The sequence below is a fragment of the Somniosus microcephalus genome, chromosome 9 (assembly GCF_052327205.1).
Source record: "Somniosus microcephalus isolate GS21.2 chromosome 9, FLI_Smic_1.0, whole genome shotgun sequence".
In the NCBI taxonomy this organism is placed as follows: domain Eukaryota; kingdom Metazoa; phylum Chordata; class Chondrichthyes; order Squaliformes; family Somniosidae; genus Somniosus; species Somniosus microcephalus.
In genome coordinates, this window is record NC_140995.1 from 119892963 (window position 1) to 119913122 (window position 20160).

Genomic DNA, 20160 nt, shown 5'->3' on the forward strand with positions numbered 1-20160 from the left:
ACCAAGCACAACAGTTCGCTCCGGTACCCACCGGCCGGCACGGTGAACCAGCAACCCGCGTATCACCTAGCCTGCACATGGCCAAATTTGTTTTCGTGCGCCATGACGCCCACCGAGGACCTCTACAGCCCCCATATGACGGACCCTACAAGGTACTCCAGACAGGGAACAAGTTCTTCCTCCTCGAAGTGGGCGGCAGAACTGACAAGGTGTCGATCGACTGGCTCAAGCTGGCGCACCTAGAGCCCGACGAACCCGTTCAAGTGAGCCAACCCCCACCGCGGGGCAGACTGCCTAAGAGCCCGATGCGTCCGACCGCCCCGCTCCCGACACCAACCGCCAAGAGCCGTTCCGGCTGTGCCATCAAGCCGCCACGCCGGTTCGTACACTCCCTACTAGCGGATTCTGGGGGGAGCTGTGTGGCGTACCGATCACAGAACGGACACAATCCGCTTTCCAGTCCGTAGACTATAAATCAGGCGTCATGCCTTTAAGAAGGATCACACCTTTAAGAAACTCGATCTGCAACATAGTTAAGCCCAGAGCGGGGGAGGAGCATTTGAAGCTGTGCACTGATGAAAGAGAGTTGTACTGTGTGTAGTCTCTGACTCCATTTTGTGTTCAGCATGCAGCCTCAACAATTAAACCTTTTCTGTTGAACCTCTCCGAGTTCAGTATTTTTTGCTAGGAGTACGTAGACTCCTACAACCTCTTCTTTATCAATTTTTATCCTATCAAGTGTCTCTACTACCTCCTCCTTCACTATGTCTGTGGCAGCATCCTCTTCCTTGGTGAAGACAGATGCAAAGTACTCATTTAGTACCTCAGCTATATCCTCTGCCTCCATGCATAGGTCTCTTTTTTGGTCCCTAATTGGATAATAAGCACTTCTGACAAAGAGATTATAGGATTTTAGATTAACAATTAATCTTTGTTTAGATAGAAAATTGTTTTATGCAACTACAAGTCAAGGAACACACAAAATTCAGACTTTTACTTCATGTAAATGTCTTCATTAATCAAATTAGTACATATTGTGTTTCAGGTCAGATAACATTTAATACTGACAAGATTAGTAACCAGCAGTAACAACATTCATTTGGGAGTTGCAAAATGGATAGCTTTGAAATAAGCTACCTAATTATTGACAAGATTATTTCCTGTAGGTGATCGGTTTATATGTGTTTTCAGCAAGTAATCTAGAATATATCCCAAAGTGAATAATTCATTAAAGACAGTTAACTGTGATGTATAAGACACAGAAAATTAGAGTTAATCCTTCATTCATTGCATTCCATTATATACCACAGCAACACCTGCCAAGCTTTCTACGTTGAAGAATTCTGCAATCCTGCTGGTGTCAAATCACTCAGTTTTATGGGTTCACCTCCTCTTGCCCTAAATGCTCAACAACTAAGTGCAGTCTTCTTGCTGGTCTTGACACTGTTAAACCTATTCCTTGCTTTGTGTCAGATCCTCTTATTTATGGAAATTGCTTGGAGCAACTTCTGCCCATGCAACCTTTCTGGCACTGTGTCAGGGTGAAATTACCCCTTTGCCCAAGATACCTGTACTCCGTGTCATTGCCTCCTCTACATCCACTTCTTGCTCAGTAAGCTTGATTTTCTGTTAGCTGAGTATACAATTTTTTGATCAGCTCTGATGGTACTATTACCATGGAGTATTTCCAGGGGTCAGGGCCCTCATTTTCTGCTTGATTAGGCCCTTAACAATGATTATTACTGATATCAGATGATTGGCCTTCGTAAGTTAAAAGCCCATAGAGCTGAACATTTCTTGAACATGTGGAGTGATAACTACACAGCTAGCATTATAAACCTGTCTAAGCTGCCTTAATGATTAACAGTCTGCAAGCTAGATCCTCCTGAATGTCAGATATTCAGGTTTTAGAGGAACAAAAGTGGTCAAAAGGAACCATGAGTGGAGCGCCTGGTGAACGAGGGCAGATTGTTTCAGCGTATTTCTTTGATAAATTGAGATGGGGGCACTTTAGGGGGGCCATTTTCAATTGCTGCCTGCCCATTTATTGCCTGAAAAACAGGTGGCCAGCATAAGGAAATCCGGGGAAGGGGGGAGGCACTTCAGCCAACCCTTTGATGCTGAAGGCGAACCTACGAATGGGTGAACAACACATCTGCCTGTTTTGGCCGGGAGGCTCTTTAAATGAGCAATTCGGGGGGTCGTACGCCATTTGTCACCTCAAGTGTAATTTTGATGCACAAATGGAAGGAGTTTGCTTCACCCACTTGTACTGCTGGTGGGTGCTCCAAAAAAGGGCTTCAAGCCTCTTTGCCTTTTATTTTTGTGGGGCCAGGAGGATCAGGAGTGCTGCTGCCGGCTGCACAATAAATACAGCACCCTGCTGCCAGCCCGCGCTCACCGCCCTCCGATGTGGCTCCCCTGCTCCCCGAGGCTTGACCTACTGGCTGGCTCAATGTAGGAGCCGACCGATTTCCCACAAGCTACAAGCTGCAGTGTAGTGCCCGCTTAGCACCTGCAGCTCACTGGCTGCATTCCAACAAGGATAGAACCTGAATCTGGTTCAGGCCTCCTGATGCCGGCTTCAGGCAGGTGGCATGGGTGCTCTGCCAACTTCACCCTTTGGCTCTCCATGAGCACTATAATTAGCATCCAGACTCACAGCTGATGGAGAGAAGAGGGAACAGCAAAGCTGTAAAATAGCAGAAGAGGTTGACAGAAAAAGGATGGAGACTAAATAAACAGAGATTTGAAATGATTAGTTTAACTCAAACATGAAATGATTTATCTGCACTGTGTCTCTGCTGTACCTGTGCCTGGCATTGATTCCAAGGGGCCTTAGAAGAGACAGACCCTCGACCCACCCTTACAAAGCTGGCAATGTCAGAGGGGTTGGGGCCAGGAGCAGGGACTCCCAATGTTAGGGATTCCTGCGTTCTCGGCCTTTAGAGGGACCGACTTAGGTTTGGCGGTGGTATGCCTGGTTGAACTACAGGTATCAGACCGCCAAAGGGCGGAATGTAGAGCCCACCTTAGGGTTCGTGCTGGGATCGTGGCCTGGACCTCCAAAAGAGGAGACAATTTTTTTGTAATGGATTTGGCTCCCTTACAAAGGGGCTTCAGGGGGCAACACTTTGTTCTTTTCAGGGAGGTACCCCAGCATCACAGTTTATGGCCTTCAGGGGTAGGTGGACACCCTAGATGCACTCCTAATAGTGTGGGCACCTTGCCTTTACTCTGCTGAATAAAGTCCTGTCCTTGAACCTGCAAGACAAGTTGGGGGTCAGCAGTGGAGATCCCCAGCAGATTCGATCCTGGCATAGGAACATCAGAAAAAGAGTAGGTCATTCAGCCCCTCGAGCCTGCTCCGCCATTCAATGAGATCATGGCTGATCTGTACCTCAACTCAATTTACCCGTTTTAGCTCCAATTCCCTTGAATACTCTTACCTGACAAAAATCTATTGATCTCAGCCTTGAAAGCTCCAATTATCTCAGCACTCACAGCTTTCTAGAGAGAATTCCAGATTTCTAATATCCTTTGTGTGAAAAAGTGCTTTCTGATTTCACTCCTAAATGGCCGAGCTCTAATTTTATTATGTCACCTTGTTCTTGATTCAATCAGAAGAAATAATTTCCCTGTATCTATTCTATTGAATCCTTGTAACATTTTAAACACCTCGATCAGATCACCCTTCAATCTTCTATACTCAAGGGAATACAAGTCAAGTTTATGCAACCTGTCCTCATAATTTAACCCTCTAGTTTCCGATATCATTCTGGTAAATCTGCGCTGCACCCCTTCCAAGGCCAATAGATCCTTTCTGAGGTGCAGTGCCCAATTCCATGCACTCTCATTTTTGCCAATAATCTTTTGTGTACAACCTTATTGAATGTCTCCTGGAAGTCCATATAGATAACATTCATAGACACTCCTTTGTCTGCCTTATTAGTGACCTCCTCAAAAAATTCAACTGGATTATTCAGACATGACTTACCTTTAACAAAGTCATGCTGGCTCTTTCTGACCAGCTTCTATTTGCTTCAGTGCTCAGTCACTCTTTCCTCAATGACAGATTCTAGTTGCTTCCCCACAACTGACATTAAACTGACAGGCCTGTAGTTACCTGGTTTCTCCCTCCCATCCTTCTTAAATAATGCGATTGGATCGCTGGCCTGTGCATTTTCAGGGCCAAAGCATTTAAAGCACTTTAGAAGCAGTATAACTGTAAGGGGAAAAAAAAGACCCCCCCACCAAATTTTTCTTCAAACCACATATTAGTAGCTTCATATCACAAATACTGAAAAAGTCTAATAAAAACAACATTGCACTACATTGCAAAAGAGAAACATGTACAAAGCCTGTGACACTTTAGGAGCAACATAACTTATAGCGCTTCCCATTCCAGGCAGCGATTAGTGGGTTACTGCAGGGATCGGTGCTAGGACCCCAGCTATTCACAATATATATTAATGATCTAGACGAGGGAACTAGATGTAATATCTCCAAGTTTGCAGACGACACAAAGCTGGGTGGGCGTGTGTGCTGTGAGGAGGATGCAGAGAAACTCCAGTATGATTTGGGCAGGTTGGGTGATTGGGCAGATGCATGGCAGATGCAGCATAATGGGGATAAATGCGAGGTTATCCACTTTGGTGGCAAAAACAGGAAGGCAGATTATTATCTGAATGGCAATAGATTGGGAAAAGGGGAAGTGCAACAAGACCTGGGTATCCTTGTGCACCAGTCGCTGAAGGTAAGCATGCAGCTGCAGCAGGCGGTTAAGAAGGCAAATGGCTTCATAGCGAGAGGATTCGAGTACAGAAGCAAGGATGTCTTGCTGCAGTTGTACAGGGCCTTGGTGAGACCACACCTTGAGTATTGTGTGCATTTTTGGTCGCCTTATCTGAGGAAGGATGTTCTTGCCATGGAGGGAGTGCAGCGTAGATTCACCAGACTGATACCTGGGATGGCAGGAATGACGTATGAAGAGAGATTGGGTCGATTGGGCTTGTATCCGCTAGAGTTTAGAAGAATGAGAGGGGAGCTCATTGAAACTTATAAAATTCTAACAGGACTAGACAGACTAGATGCAGGAAGGATGTTCCCGATGGTCAGGGAGTCCAGAACCAGGGGTCAGAGTCTAAGGATAAGGGGTAAGCCATTTAGGACTGAGATGAGGATGAATTTCTTCACCCAGAGAGTGGTGAACCTGTGGAATTCTCCACCACAGAAGGCAGTTGAGGCCAATTCATTAATTATATTCAAGGAGTTAGATATATTTCTTAAGGCTAAAGGGATCAAGGGATATGGGGAGAAAGCAGGGACAGGGTACTGAATTTGGATGATCAGCCATGATCTCATTTAATGGCGGAACAGGCTCGAGGGGCCAAATGGCCTACTCCTGCTCCTATCTTCTATGTTTCTATGTTTCTATGTCCTGGCCAATATTTATTCCTTGTTCAACATTACTAAAAAAAACAGATTATCTGGTCATTATCACATTGCTGTTTGTGGGAGCTTGCTGTGCGCAAATTGTCTGCCATGTTTCCTACCTTACAACAGAGACTACACTACAAAAGTACATCATTGGCTGCAAAGTCTTTTTTTTGCCAAATGGGCACACAAGGAAAATAGAATAAACCTGGGGAAAATCCCATAAAATAGTGCCAGGTACTCATCTGACTATTTTTGCTTCCTTAATGATGCTAAGGTACGAAATGGGTGCAAGCACTTTAGGACAGAAAATGCAGCTGACCACAGGAATATGACCTCAGAGCCTGCTCTCCGAATTTTGTAATCCTCCTGCACCACTCCTGGCACAAGACAGCATCTATCCCATATTGAAAATAATAAAAATACTAAAAGGAATTTTCATTAATACGATTTTATAGCTTTCAAATATAGCTGGCAAAGACCCAAAACCCTAACAAGCCAATTATAATTTGTTTCAAATAACTCAATAATTGATATTAGGGGGAGTAATTTTAACCCTGCAAAACAGGTGGCTTGTGGGCGCATGGGTAGTTAAAAGATTTACTTTTAGATCGCAACCGTAAACTGGCTCCAACGCACTCACTTCTGGGCTTAACAGATGTGCCTTTGGATGCCTGTGAGTAACCTCTTCGCTGAAGTCGGGACCTTATTAGTGCAGACGGCCCTGTACTTATTGCAGCAATTAATGTCCTGAGGAAATGTTAACGTGATCTTTCTGAATTGAATTGGACTTATCTTTAATTTTAACATCTCCAGCACATGTTTCCCGTGAGGCATGAAGGGTCGGATCCATCAGGTAAGTGACTTTGCAGCGCTTCTTGTGGGCCAGGGGAAGCAGGAGTGCTTCCTCCAGCACCCAAGCTTACCTGAAAAGCCCCTGGCAACTGTCGGACCACCCAAAATCTCTCCGCCCCACCCGCAATCTGTCTGACTACCCCCTCGATCTCTCTGACCCCCCACTCGATCTCCGACACCCACTCGATCTCCGACACCCCTCGCTCTCCGAGCCCCTTTGATCTCTGACCCCCACCTCGATCATGTCCAAACCCCCCTCGATCTGTCCAAACCCACCTCGATCTCCAACCCCCCTTGATCTCTGACCACCCCTCGATCTCTCTGACCCCACTCAATCTCTGGTCCCCCTCGATCTCTTCGACCTCCCCTCGATCTCCGTCCCCCCCCTTAATCTGTCCGACCCCACCTCGATCACTCCGACCTCTCCTCGATCTCCGTCCCCCCCCCGATCTGTCTGACTCCTGATCGATCTCCGACCCCCACCTCGATCACCGACCCCCTCTCGATTTCTCCGACCCCCCCTCGATCTGTCTGACCCCCCCTCGATTTGTCAGAACCCCGGTCGATCTCCGACCCTTGATCTCCGACCCCCCTTGATCTCCAACCCCCCTCGATCTCCGACCCCCCTCGTTCTGTCCGACACCCCCTCGATCTCTGACCCCCCTCGATCTCCGACCCCCCCTCAATCTCCGACCCCACATCGATCTCTGACCTACTCTCGATCATTCCGACCCCCCCTCGATCTCCGACCCCCCTCGATCTCCGACCCCCCTCGATCTCCGACCCCCCCCATCTCCGACCCCCCTCGATCATTCTGCCCCCCTCGATCTCCGACCCCCCTCGATCTCCGACTCCCCCTCGGTCTCTGACCCCCCTCGATCTCCGACCCCCCTCGATCATTCTGACCCCCCTCGATCTATGACCCCCCCTCGATCTCCGACCCCACCTCGATCTCCGACACCCCCTCGATCTCCGACCCCACCTCGATCTCCGACCCCCCCTCGATCTCCGATCCCCCCTCAATCTCCGACCCCCCTCGATCTCTGACCCCCTCGATCTCCGACCCCCCTCGATCTCTGACCCCCCTCGATCTCCGACCCCCCTCGATCATTCTGACCCCCCTCGATCTATGACCCCCCTCGATCATTCTGACCCCCCTCGATCTATGACCCCCCTCGATCTCCGACCCCACCTCGATCTATGACCCCCCTCGATCTCCGACCCCACCTCGATCTCCGACACCCCCTCAATCTCCGACCCCCCCTGGATCTCCGACCCCCCCTGGATCTCTGACCCCCTGGATCTCCGACCCCCCTGGATCTCCGACCCCCCTCGATCTCTCCGACATCCCACTCGATCTCCAACCCCACCTCGATCTCCGACCCCCTCTCGATCATTCCGACCCCCCCTCGATCTCCGACGCCCCCTCGATCTCCGACCCCCCCTTGATCATTCTGACCCCTCCTCGATCTCCGACCCCCCCCTCGATCTCCGACCCCCCTCGATCATTCTGACCCCCCCTCGATCTCCGACCCCCCCTCGATCATTCCGACCCCCCTTCGATCATTCCGACCCCCCTCGATCTCCGACCTCCCCTCGATCTCCGACCCCCCTCGATCATTCCGACCCCCCCTCGATCTCTGACCTCCCTCGATTTCTGACCCCCCTCAATCTCCGACCCCTCTTCGATCATTCCAACTCCCCCTCGATCATTCCGACCCCCCCTCGATCTCCGACACCCCCTCGATCTCTGACCCCCCTCGATCTCCGACCCCCCCTCGATCATTCCGACCCCCCTCGATCTCCAACCCCCCTCGATCATTCCGACCCCCCTCGATCTCCGACCCCCCCTCGATCTCTGACCCCTCCTTCGATCATTCCGACCCCCCCTCGATCTCCGACACCCCCTCGGTCTCCGACCCCCCCTCGATCTCCGACCCCTCCTTCGATCATTCCGACCCCCCCTCGATCTCCGACCCCCCCTCGATCTCCGACACCCCCTCGATCTCTGACCCCCCTCGATCTCCGACCCCCCCTCGATCATTCCGACCCCCCTCGATCTCCAACCCCCTCGATCGTTCCGACCCCCCTCGATCTCCGACCCCCCCTCGATCTCCGACCCCTCCTTCGATCATTCTGACCCCCCCTCGATCTCCGACCCCCCCTCGATCTCCGACCCCCCCTTGATCATTCTGACCCCTCCTCGATCTCCGACCCCCCCCTCGATCTCCGACCCCCCTCGATCATTCTGACCCCCCCTCGATCTCCGACCCCCCCTCGATCATTCCGACCCCCCTTCGATCATTCCGACCCCCCTCGATCTCCGACCTCCCCTCGATCTCCGACCCCCCTCGATCATTCCGACCCCCCCTCGATCTCTGACCTCCCTCGATCTCCGACCCCCCTCGATCATTCTGACCCCCCCTTGCTCTCTGACTCCCCCTCGATCTCTGACCCCCCCTCGATCTCCGATACCCACCTCGATCTGTCCGACCGCCCCCCCCTTGAACTGTTTGACCCTCCCTGCCCGATTGGTCCGCTCCCCTGCCATTCAATGCTCCCCCCCCTGATTACTTACCCCCTCCTACTGTCTGACCCCTCCCATTGACAGATCCCTAGCTGCAGCCTGGAGCTGCAGGCGTACCTGCCCGACAGCCTCCTGACTCGCCAAAGCCTTTCCACCATCTACAAGGCACAAGTCAGGAGTGTGATGGAATACTCTCCACTTGCCTGGATGAGTGCAGCTCCAACTACACTCAAGAAGCTCGACCCCATCCAGGACAAAGCAGCCCGCTGATTGGCACCTCATCCACCACTTTAAACATTCACTTCCTCCACCATCGACACATCATGGCTGCAGTGTGTACCATCTACAAGATGCACTGTAGCAACTCGCCAAGGATTCTTCGGCAGCACCTCCCAAACCCGCGACCTCTACCACCTAGGACAACAAGGACAGCAGGCACATGGGAACACAATCACCTCCAAGTTCCTCTCCAAGTTACACACTATCCTGACTTGGAAATATATCGCTGTTCCTTCATCGTCGCTGGGTCAAAATCCTGGAACTCCCTCCCCAACAGCTCTGTGGGAATACATTCACCAACGACTACAACGGTTCTAGAAGGCGGCTCACCACCACCTTCTCAAGGGCAATTAGGGATGGGCAATAAATGCTGGCCTTGCCAGCAACGCCCACATCCCATGAACGAATAAATAAAAAAAAAAGCCAGCCATCCTTCAATCTGGCTGGCTGTGCTGAGAACCAGTATTAAAAAAAAAATCAGGTCCTGTCATTAAATTCAGCAGAACCTCCGGGAAACCCGTACTTCCGGGTTTCCTGGCAACTAATTCTTCCCCCTCCCGCAATCTTCCCACCTAACTGTTATTATCGAGGCCATTGTATCCTTGAATAAACAGGTAAACACTATACACAGTGATTGTATTTAATGTCACTTTTTCTGCATACCTACATTTGACTATAGTCCCGTGTTAGCACCATTGCTAAACTCTTGCTTGTGGGGGCTGTTGCAGACAGCAAACCATCCAGCCCTCTGCAGTGTAAGGCCTGGGAGATTTTAACTCCCAACCTCATTTGCATAGGCTCCATCAGTCTCCGTCCCGAACCTGGTGGGACCCGCACACTGGTCAATGGGCGGGAATGGGATTTCAGGTGGCAGGAGACTGCCACCAGGGACCCACAGGAATAGTCCCTGGAAAGTGGACAGGGTAATTGGGTGGGGGTCAGGAGGGCATTGCGCTTGGGCGATGGAAGCCCAGGGCTGGGTAAGCCTAAGGTTTCCTTAAGGGCCCAGAGGAGCACTCCTTCTCCTCATGGCCCACAAGGAAACCAAATGAAAAAAATAAAGTGAACTTTCCTTTCAGGCCTCTTTTGGTGCTGGCTCTGCCTGCCACAACGGCTTCGCCCCACAGGCCTCAGGTTAATATTGCAGTTGGGCCTTGATTACCTCATCATGGTAGCCACATCTGCCTATTTAATGATGGACCCCACTAACTTTCGGCGGGTGTCCCTCTCGCCTGTTCAAAATAGCAGGTTTAAATGACAACCCACAGTAAAGCAGCAGGATTGAAGAGCGTAAGTCGCTGTGCCCATTTTAACTCTCCACCGGCTCAGTTTCCGGCGGCGAACAGGGTTACAATCAGCCCTTATAGGTCTGTTAACTCTTATTAAAATGACAACTTTACTTTCACACTAATTTTTCAGTGACTATAATAAAACGTAACCTCATTTTATGTTTCGATTCAGATAGTTTCTTTTAATTATTCTTTGGTTAAACGCTGATTGCTGAGTATGTCATCAGGGGAACTTAGAAGAGGGAGGCTACATTATGCAGATCATTATCTCCACTCAGCTAGTTTCCCAATCATGGCTTCTGTACATGCCATTTAAACAAAAATATGTCCTCTAAATTACAGAAAAATGTAAGGGGGGAGAAATTCAGTATGTTGCGCCACCCATTAGCGCCTTAAGAGGGCGCTAAGTGGGTCGCAAGCCAACTGGCACCCGGGCGCGGTACTGCCCACGCCTCCCGCTAAATTCCACAGGACGTTAGTGGTGGCGCTAACTGTTAGCGCTGCGCCGCTACCAATGACGTCATCGGTGTGTGCAGCGCCCCGCTGACGTCCCGGCCGCGATATTTGGCAGTGCCCCCTGATTTACCGCCAGATGCTATGTCCAACCGGTTCGGGGGGCCTACCTGCGGCCGGGGAGGTGCAAATTAAAGGAGAGGTGCGGGGCGGCCATTTTTGTTGTTGGCCGCCTGCCAGTACCTGCCTGCGCTCCCGTCCCCGGCCTCCTGAGCCCTCTCCCCCCGCGGAGTGCCGGCTGCGTTCCAAGAGCTCGGCACTTCTCTTCGGTGCCGGGCTCTTTTGCCTGCACTCCTGATCCTCGGGGACCCAGCTGGGCCCCAGATTGCGCTGCACAAGGCCCCTCCCCTTTAAGAAGGGGAGGAAGGCCTGCAATACCGCAGCGCGACGTGCCGCAGCGTGTGGCGCTGCGGCACGTTGCACCACGATATTCAGTTGCAGCGCCCCAAGAGGGATGCGGGGCGCCTCCAGTAGCGCCGCGCTTCCCTTTGGGACACTACCACTCAATTTCCGGCGGGCGGCCGCGAATGCTTCCGGGGCGCTACTTTTAGCGCCCTGGTGAGGTTGGCGCCCCAAACGGGACTATACTCAACTTCACCAAGTCTTAAGTCAAATCAGAATGCACTTAGCTTTTTTTTTAAAAGGAAAAGATAGGATAGCATCAGTGAGACTCCTTTAAGCATTTAATGAACCCAGTCAGAAAAGCTTGTGCATTTACTGCAAGATCTGGTGCAGTGCAGTTAGATGAATTGACCACTCTCCTCTCTAGCTGGTATTTAAGCAATTTTCTTAACATTTTCTGAATAGTCTTTCTCTATGCTTTCTAATCAGCTAATCAATATTGCTTCACGGGTTTAGTTTCAGAGGAGACAGTGAATAATGTTTGATATAACTGTTTGTCAAGGCATTTTCATTATGAAATTTTTTTTAATGAGGGAGCAAAGTTTCATCTCAATTAGCTGGCATTCTAATTATGTCTATATATCCATACAATGTCTGTAGAAATACACAGAACATTTAATGAAGCATTAATAAAATTGATCTGCGCTATTTTGAACGTCAATATGGAACACAGCTTCGTTCCTTGCAGTCCACATGGGAAGCATTAAATCACAAAGATATTCTCAAATACAGAATATTTCTGAGTCAAAATCAACATGTATGCTTTGCTATTAGCCCTTCTGCCATTTTATAATGTTCTGTTATAACAGCCCCGTATTAATATACTCTAGTGAGCCATCAATCTTCAGATGTGAAAAATATCCAACAAGGCTGCAAATCAAAATATTTCGGCACAAAACTTTTTAAAAAATCATTATTTGGGACAGGCTTACTTACTAATATTATTAGTGTTTGCGTGGGTTTTCTCCGGGTGCTCCGGTTTCCTCCCACAGTCCAAAGATGTGCAGGTTAGGTTGATTGGCTATGATAAATTGACCCTTAGTGTTAGGGGGATTAAATACGTGGGGTTACGGGGATAGGGTGGGATATGTGTTGGTGTAGGGGTTACGGGGATCGGGTGGGATATGTGTCGGTGCAGGCTCGATGGGCCGAAATGGCCTCTATCTGCACTGTGGGGTTTCTGTGATTTCTGTGATTTCTGTGAAAACAAAAAATACTGCTAAACCATGCATATTTCTGTCATATGATAAAGCTAAATATTTTTTCAATGGGAGTTTGAATTTAATGCTGGACTCAGGGCAGCAGAGAAACAATTTTATAATGATGCATGTGTACCTTTCTGGCAAAGGCAAGACTAGAAAGAGACTTAAATACTTAAATACAAAATACTGCGGATGCTGGAAATTTGAAATAAAAACAGAAAATGCAGGTCAGACAGCATCTGTGGAGAGAGAAACAGAGCAAACGTTTCAGATCAATGACCCTTCGTCAGAACTGGAAAAAAACAGTTGATACGGCAAGACAGAATCTTCACATGGCAAGAACAATAAGTAAAAACAAAATGATAAAATTATATTGTGAATCTTCAAGACCATTCAACATCTTAAAGTCCAGTGTGCACCAGATTGTGCAGCACATGATCATAATGTATAGCACACTAGTGACACCCAGATGTCATTGTGCCTGCGTTTTAATGGCCGAGAAATTTGGCATTGCAGCCCCCGTTTTTCAGGCACTAAACTGTCGACTATGCTCCCAGTATGGCGGGGAGGAAGCGCGTGCACATTGCCAGCCAGAAGTGTGCCGCCTGCCATATTGGATAAGGTAGACGTGCTGCCAGCAGGAGCACACATCGGTAACATTTAAATTAGGATCCAGTGCCTGCGTCTTGCAAGACCCGTTTTTGATTTTTGAATACCCCAGTGCTTCATTCACCCACAGCACAATGTGATGCTAACCGGTAGGAAATCCCCCTTCACCAGCACTATTTAAAGGGATTATCCAACACTTACAGGTTAGTTGTTAGTTCATCATTTAAGGCAGCATTTATGACTCATCCTGTGTCAGTCCTCCGTGCCGCCTTTATTATAACCAGGCTGCCAAGCTACTGGCTGGCTGTTAGGTGCCAATGGTTATCCCTTCTGGACATAGCTCATGACTCCTGTCAGGAACTTGGCACAGTTGCAGAGCAGGCCTACAACAAGAGCCATGCTGCCGCAAAGAACATTATCGTGCAAACAATCAGTGTGCTCAAGTAACGCTTTTGCTGCCTGGACTGTTCTGGAAGAACTTTACAGTACACCCCTGAGCAGGTGTCCAGATTTGTCGTCGTCTGCTGCATGTTCCACAATTTCGCCTTCAGGAGGGTCCAGTCTTTACCACCACTTGGGCAGCAACAAGTGCAGGGGCAGGAGGATCAGGGAGAGAAGCAGGAGGAGGAGGAAAGGCAGAGACCACCAGTGCCTCGACCTGCCAGCGCTTTGGAGACCAGCTCATTGAGGAGCCCTCCTGTTGTGTATGTACCTTTAAGAGAATAACTGGTCTCAGACTGCAGTACTGGCAGTGACCACCCCTGTATAAAAGGCGCTAGAGAGCCTCTGTTTAGATTCGTTTATGCCTTTCACCAGTAAAGACTTGTTTGTTTCTCTCCTGCTAGTCCGTGTCTCAATCATTCACGGACTTAACACTGGTGACGAGTTAGAAACGAACTTACCTGCAACTCAGCAGCAGCTCCGACGACGTTGTTGAAGGTCGGAGCCAGAAGAAAGAAAAAAAAAAAAATAATAGGCCATTGAAACTCGAGAAACGGGCGTCGACCGTCAATCATCAAGTTCAAAACTTGCAGGAGAGACTGTCCAGAGCCAGGCTGGGTTCCTCGGTACGTGGTTTCCCAGCTAATCGGGCTGGTGGCAGGTAGTGCTCTGATCCTTCCTGGGCTGCGGCGGGCTGAAGCTCGATCGGGTGTGTAAAGTCTGTGGGTTGTTTAGTTAATTAATACACAGACTCCAAGAGTAACTTAAAACAGGACTTTACTATTTGAAGGTCAGGGCGAATCTGCCCAATAACTCCTGGCACAACACTTATATACTGGTGTGGTCACCGTCGGTATTACCGTATACAGAAGCCAAACAAAGTAGTGCCACACCTAAAATAGTTCTCTTAAAGGTGAACGGTTACATACAATAGTTCTCTTAAAGGTAGACGGGTACATACACTACAATCCTCCCTTTTTAGCTTACAACATACTTATTCCCCATTAAACATAACATATAATCAACTTCATGTAAAACAATTCACAGATATAGTCTCTGCGGGAAACAGTTCACAGATTCAGTCTCTGCGGGAACAGTTCACAGATTCAGTCTCTGGTCTTGACTCGGTCCGAACAACATCTCTGTGGTGTAGCCGGTTCACATTTCTAGCGTGACTCATCCAATAGTCTTTCCCTTGGCTTAACAGCTTGAACTTCCATCCTGCTGAACCAGCAGTGCTGACTTTTACAAACAGCTGGACTGCCTTGGTAATTTTTCCTACTTTCCAACTGATTTGGCCCCCTTCGTGGGGCCCACGTGCATGATCTGATAGAAGTGATAATGATTTAGATGGTTATCGTCTTCTGCTTCGTCTTTTTCTTTTCTGCTTCTTGGAGACTCTCGGGGCTCCCTTATCCGCTGCCAGCTGTAGCACCACCATCTCCCTATGTTCCTTAGACTTTAAGTGCTTCATCCTGATTTCTGCACTTTGGGAGTTTTCATCACAAGCTGGGCAGACCAAGTCATCGTAATATTCCGTGTCACTCAACAGGTCATGGTAATATTCGGTGTCGTCCTGAGCTAGTCTAGCGAGAGGGCCTGCTACTTCTTCCGTACCCAACTGGACGTTAGCCGACTGTTGTTCCCTCCCTAGACATCTTCCCTGAAGAGACTTCTTCATGCGTTCATATTCATCCCGCTCTTCCTGGGTTTCCTGCAAATCCTTCACTAATGACCTCGTTTGTGATTTCAATACTTCCCCTTCCCTCGGGGATTGATTGATCAGGCTATTCAATCCTTCTACTGGAGCAGCTGTTTCAACATTCTGCTGTTCACATTGACGTGATTCAGCGTACTTTTGGCATCCCTGTAAAATCTGTGTTGCAACCTCAGCTATTTCCATAACTTTTGAGAGCTCCGAACTCCTTCCCTTTGAAGATTGAATCTCGTGTTCAGATTGTTCCCATTGTAGAGTCTTGTCCTTCAGCATATGAAGGAGTTGGCTGACCGTTAACTCTTCCACGGGAACACTGTGGGTCAGAGCCTTCTCCATTTCATCCACCTTTTCCTCCAATGCTTTCACCTTCTTTTCCTCTTGTACTTTGGCTTCCAGCGCTCGGAGAAGTTGCGCCTTGATGCTCTCTAGCTCATGTTCAGAGGCCATTCTTACAGTCGCTGTGTTTCTTACAGTTCCCTTTTCTTCCACTGAACGGATTCCCAGTTGAATCTGTTCTTCAAGTTGTTGAATCTCGGTCATTGCCGCCCCATATTTGTCTTGGGTTTCCTTTAATATTTTTATGAGTTCTTGTACATCTTGTCTTTCATGTTCTGCCATGTCTTTCACCTCTAATTTCTCACCTATGGATGGAACTTCTACCGATGAGTCTGTCTTGGCCTTGAGCTCATCAAGAATTTCCTGCAGCCTTTGGACTTCTTGCTCATGTTCAACCTTCAGTTGCTCATATGCTTCCACTGAAACTAGCTTTTCGGAGGTTGCCGAGTTAACCCCTTCCAGAATTGTAGCCTGGGCCTGTTCATACTGTTCTTTCAACTTCTCACACTCTGCTTGTAAGGAGTCGTAGAGAAGAACTGGAATAAAATCCTGGCTTCCTGAAGATTCCTCTTCATTTGCTTCTTCCTGCAAATATTCTAACTCCTGAACAGCATAAGGGAGATGTGATCGGTAATTGGTCACAATGGCTCTATGGTCGCTCTCTGCTTGAGCTAGCTGCTTCTGCTGTCTTTCCAGATTCTCCCATTCGGTGTCATAGAACTTTTTCATTGTTTTCATCTCTTGTACGAGACGGTAACTCAATTGTTCTAATTGTTGTCATAATTTGAAATAAGTTTGAGTCCGAGCTCGGTGTTCTTCCGTCATGGATATGTCTGTAACTTGAACAGGCTCAGAATTTTCTGTCAAACTAGGTTGTCGTTGTTCTGTGGAGTTCTGTTCTGAAACTTTGTTCTTCTCTGGAGCATAAGCCTTTATGCATGCCTTCGTTTTTCCAACCTTCGTCGGCAAGTCCATTTCAGCCTTGTCTTTCATATTTGGGTTGGTCTTATCGTCATCCGTTTCAGAATCTGAGCTGATTGTCTGCACCGAGTCCTCACTCGTTATGGCTTTTAGATAGTGCCATTCCATGTCTATTTTCTTGACCCACTCCCGTCCTAGAAGTGGTGGTCCTCCCTCATGTAGTACGTATAAGTTCATTCTTGGGTGTTCTTTACCCCTATCTCTCACTTTGACTCTTATCTTTCCCATGGGGTATACTTTATGCCCCGTGTATGTCTGCAATACGAACTTGGTATCTCTTAAGGGTATATGTGAGAATAGCCGGTGGTAATCCCTTCGATTTATGACTGATAGAGCTGATCCAGTGTCCAACTCCATTTTCACTTGGATTCCAGCTATTTTTAGCATGACCCAGATAGTTTGTAGGTCAGCTTCCTTACTCACATTGTGAATTCTCAGACTACCCAGCTCCTGGCCATTTGGGTGTGAGTCTGAATTCTGTTCGTCTGAACTCTTCTCAGCCACCTTGTGTACCTTGTTGTACTTTTCCTGTGATGGCTTCCTTTGGTTGTTGGTCCTTTGGTTGTTGGTCTTCTTCCCTGACCGGCATACCTTAGCTATGTGACCCAGTTTGCCACATTTCCTACATTCCTGGTTCTTAAACCAGCATTGGTTCTGGTCGTGTGTTGTCTTCCCACAACGATAGCATTTTGTTGTTGTCGAGGTAATTTGATCCACACTTAGTGCTGCTGTCTTTAGCTGCATTTCCGCAGTTCCCTTCGCTGCGGCTTCGTGCGATGCTGCAATAAGGACAGCCCTGTCAAGTGTAAGGTCGTTCTCTTCGAGTAGTCGCTTTTGCATTCCTTCCTTTGCCAACCCGCACACGAGCTTGTCTTGCAATGCCTCTGTCAGATTCCCTCCAAACTGGCAGTATTTCGCTAGTCTACGCAGTTCGACCAAGTATTCTGCGTTGCTTTCGTCTTTCCGTTGCGTTCTCGCATAGAATTTGAATCGTTCCGCCAACATCAACGGTGTGGGGTTCAAGTGATCCTTCAGAACAGCCACAATATCATCGAAAGTCTGATCCGCCAGTTTAGCTGGTGATAGTAGATGCTTCAAGAGCCCGTATGTCTTCGCGCCCATCGAGTTTAGCAAGGTTATAGCTTTGTCATCTTCTTCTATTTTATTGGCCTCACAATAGATCTCGATGCGTTCCACGTACGTGGCCCAGTCTTCTACCTCGGCATTAAAATCATTGATGTTACCACACTTAGGCATCTTCCTCTCTTTCTGATAACACCCCGAATTATTTCTTTAACTTATTTTTTTTTTTCTAAGATGGCGGTTTTCCCGCGAAAATGGCGGTTTCCCGCGCTTATCTTCTCTCCCCGCCCACTTCAATGGCGGTTTCCCGCTTCTGTCTTCTTCCCCGCCTAATGGCGGCTTCCGGCGTTTCTTCCCTAGCGGGAGGGGTACACTTTCCCCCACAGGCGACGGCCGCTGGCTTTCAGATTCACAGCCTGCGCGTCGGCTTCAGTGCTTTCCCTTTTCTCGGCAAGGCAACCGGCGCTGGGTACACCCTATTGACGGTGAACAGGTTCAGCCGCTGGGCTGGCTCTCGCTCAGTTCCCCTTGCTCGGGCTCGGTCTCTCTCCCGCTCTCTCGGCTCTACCGGCGCTGGGTACACCCCGTTGACGGAGAACAGTTTCAGCCGCTGGACTGGCTCTCGCGCAGGCTCCCTTGGTCGGCTCTGCCTCTCCCGCTCGCTTGGCTCTACCGGCGCTGGGTACACCCCATTGACGGAGAACAGTTTCAGCCGCTGGACTGGCTCTCGCGCAGTCTCCCTTGGTCGGCTCTGCCTCTCCCGCTCGCTCGGCTCCCAAACGCCTCTCCCAGCCGTCTCGCAGTCCGGTGCTTCCCTCCCCGGCTGCGGCTGAGGTTTTATATCTTCCCGCGCCTACGCTCCCGGTCGCAGCGCTTCGTGGCTTCGGTCGCTGCCCGGCCTTTTTCGCCGGTCGCGGTCTAGCTGTCTCACGACGCCGTTGCGTCCCCAGCCTGTCTGTACCGCGGCTTCCTTGCTCCACGCTGCCCCAGTCTCAGCGCCTCTGGGCCCGACTTCTGTCCGGCTCCTTTCCCCCTCGACCGTGGTTGAGTGCACCGCCCTTATCCTCCGGTTATTCTTTTTACTTTTCCCTTACTCACAGTCCCCGTGGCCGCCTTGCTTCTCGTGCTGATCGGCTCACTCCTCACCGTGGCAGAAGGGACAGTCAGTGCCTGTTGCTGATGGAAGTCTTTGTCTCTGAATTCTTCCTCCTTTCCAGCTCTGCAGACTCGAGTTTTCTCCCAGCAGAATGACGAGGGCGGTTGCCTCTTCTCGACGCTCGTTAACTGCTTCGGAATTATTGTTGCCACAGGGTACGATCGGACTCGTCGCCACTGTAATGTCTGTGGGTTGTTTAGTTAATTAATACACAGACTCCAAGAGTAACTTAAAACAGGACTTTACTATTTGAAGGTCAGGGCGAATCTGCCCAATAACTCCTGGCACAACACTTATATACTGGTGTGGTCACCGTCGGTATTACCATATACAGAAGCCAAACAAAGTAGTGCCACACCTAAAATAGTTCTCTTAAAGGTGAACGGTTACATACAATAGTTCTCTTAAAGGTAAACGGGTACATACACTACAGGGTGGCCTTTCAACGGGGCCGGGCAGCGAGTCGGGAAGCAAGGAGAGAGAGAGAGGGTGGAGCACACAGGGCGCGGCCGGTGTTTCAAAGCTGGGCAGCGTTCGGACCTCAGAAGAGGGAGGGAAGTGTCCCAGAGGGTCCGCTTCACGACAGGAAGATAATAAAAGAAAACGAATTAATATTTAACGTGCAGGAAACCGTGGAAAGCAGCGCTAACAACAGCGGGGAAGAAGACAAAGCGCGGGAGGCGCCATTTTGTTAAATCGGGGAAGAAGGCAAAGCGCGGGAGACGCCAATTTAGATTTGCAAGATGCCGAAGACTGGCTGTATCACTGCTTTTAATAATACATTAGAGGACTGGACCACGTATGTGGAAAGAGTCGAGGTATATTTCGAGGCAAATGAAATAGCGGAGGGGAAAAAGGCATCAATATTGCTAAACGTAATGGGCGCTAGAACGTACGGCCTATTGCGGGATCTGATTACTCCAGCCAAACCGAAGGCGAAGAGTTTTAATGAAATTGTTGCTGTTCTACAGGAGCACTTAAACCCTGCACCGCTGTTGATAGCAGAAAGATTTAAATTCCACAGGAGAACTCAGCACAAAGATGAGAGCAATGCTGAGTATCTTACGGAACTACGCAAGCTATCAAAGCACTGCCAGTTCGGAGCAGGACTGGCAGATACCCTACGGGACAAATTTGTCTGTGGACTCCTGAGTGAAGGAACACAGAAGAAGTTACTCGCAGAAAAAGAGCTGACGCTAGATAAGGCTTTCAGCGTGGCAGTATCGTATGAAGCAGCAGCCAGGGGAGCTGCAGAAATTCAACAAAAACCACAGGAATACGGCACCCACGAAATGACACAGGGATTTGCAAAATGTTATCGCTGCGGCAGAACT

The 20160-nt window shown here is 49.1% G+C and overlaps 1 pseudogene; it reads right to left on the reverse strand.

Annotated features, from left to right (window-relative positions):
- Positions 1-12789: 12789 nt before the first annotated feature.
- Positions 12790-20160, reverse strand: part of LOC147112636 (uncharacterized) — a 131320-nt pseudogene continuing 123949 nt past the window's right edge.